Raw genomic sequence first — 2,266 nt, 5'->3', positions numbered from 1 at the left:
TCTAATTGTTGGAAGCCTTGTTACCGGAGAATAAGCATCAAAGTAATCAAGTCCTTTTTTATGTACCTTTTAGCCACTAATCTTGCCTTACATTTATCTAGGAAAAATTTCAAATAAGGGCTCTAAGTAGATGAGTTTTCTCAAAAAAGGGTTCGGAGTGAATGTTATCTCAAGTAAGGATCTAAAATAACCATTTAGTTTCGAATAAAGGCCTAAACTCGCCGGTCGGTCAAATCTTCACCAGTCAGCAGCACATGCTTATTCCGACACCAAGCACAAAATTGTCCAAAGACATTTCTTTTTTTATCTTCTCACTTTTTTCTCTTCTTCCTCCTTCACCCACGTGTATCTTTAGATCTCGCCATCTTCCATGCTCGTCGCTCAGCGTTTAAGCATCTTATTGGCCAGCTCTTCAGATTTGGCCATTCATGGCCACCGATGCCAAACGAGCCATCATCAGTTGTCGCCATGGCTTGAGTTGATCTTTGTTTGTCACGAACTCCTCCATAAGTAGGTAGTCATCGATCTGCTCCCGCTTCAGCAGCCGGAGCTTGCACTTGGTCAACGGGGTGAAGATCGTACCTCGAAGCGGCCTGCAGCCCTTTCTACTTTTGTTGCTTCCGGCCAACGTGCGAGGGCTATGTCACCACTCAAACTTCTTCTTCTTCTTGTCAGAGCCATGCTGCTTGCAATTGCTGGACTAGCAGTTGAGGGTCTTCTTGCCAAAGCTGTCCCATGTCTCTTTGGAGGTTTTTTGGGGGCAAAATCAAAGTATTGAGAGAGAAATCAGAGATGATTTTATCTGAAAATGGCTATGGGAACAAGTTATATATATGAATTTTAGTGTAGAGAGAGATGACAGATCATTCAATGCCAGCCACCATGGACAACCAGATTTGAAGAGCCAGCCAAGGCGATGCTTGAATGCGATGCTAGTGGCCATGGAAGACGGCCGGATTTGGAGGTGAGCTTGAGACCTACAACTTCCCTTCAAGCATGAAGAAGATGAATAGTGAAAAAATAGGAAAAGAAAAAGAAACAAAAAAAGAAATGTCTCTAACAAAAATGCCTCTGCTCATGCTATTGGAATAAGCATGTGCTCACCGACCAGTGAGTTGAGACCCTTGTTTGAAACCAAATGGCCGCTTCATATCATTATTTGAAATTAAATAGTCTCTTCAATCATTTATTTGAGATAGGGTTCACTCTAGATCCTCTTTTGAGAAAACGCGTCTACATCGGATCCTTATTTGGAATTTCTAATTTATCTATGGTCTCGTCCGGTTTTTAATTTTTTTCGTCAACACCCATTTAGAACCTATAGTTCTGGTGTTAGGAGGCAGATTAGCTAATGATCCTGTATTATTTTGCGGCAAAAGGATACTATAAGTGCCATAACTTGTGTACGGAGATCACTTTGGTACCATAACTTTTTTTCGAATCACTTTGGTGCCAAGCCGGAGGAAAAACGATCACTTAAGTGTCATAAGTTTTTTTTGGATCATTTAAGTGCTAAAATTTTTGAAAAACGATCACTTAAGTGCCAATCTCCGGCGAGCCTCCGACGAGCCACGTCAGCTTCAGAAATTAATATAAAAAAAATGCCACGTCGGATTTCCGGCGAAAAATTGTGTACGGCACCGGAGTTGGCACTTAAGTGATCGTTTTTCAAAAATTTTAGCACTTAAGTGATCATTTTTAAAAAATTTTAGCACTAAAGTGATCCAAAAAAAACTTATGGCACCAAAGTGAGCGCCGTACACAAGTTATGGCACTTGTAGTGTTCTTTTGCCATTATTTTGCTTAATAGACTTTACCTCAACGTCCATTGCCATTTTCCACATGTGCATCCGGTCTAGACTTAGCATCATTATAACTCTTTGGATCATCTACCAAATCAATAACATAAGTGAAGGAGTCGGCACCAAAGACTTTTCTTATTCTTTTTATTGTTAAATGCTAAACATACTTCGCCAACTAAATTTGCTTAATAACTTGATGTGGCAAATTCCTCTTAAGTGAAGCCCGCTTAAATAACTTTTGAATTCCAACGTTAGAAAACTGTCAAACTAACTAATAGACACGAGCTAAAAAACATGATAACTACTAGATAATTCAAAAATCTCGGTCTAATACATTAAACGAACCAATAAATTTTTTAAGAATATGAAATTATTTACATTCGATGAAATTGTGTGTCTAATCGACACACAAATATATTCCTTAAGCACCAAATATGGAGAAAATTACCAAAATAGTTCTAAAT

Source organism: Syzygium oleosum, unplaced genomic scaffold, assembly GCF_021117445.2.
Source record: "Syzygium oleosum isolate NSW1041296 unplaced genomic scaffold, Sole_v2.1 Sole_v2.04, whole genome shotgun sequence".
Lineage (NCBI taxonomy): Eukaryota > Viridiplantae > Streptophyta > Magnoliopsida > Myrtales > Myrtaceae > Syzygium > Syzygium oleosum.
Note: the sequence above shows the minus strand (reverse complement) of the source record.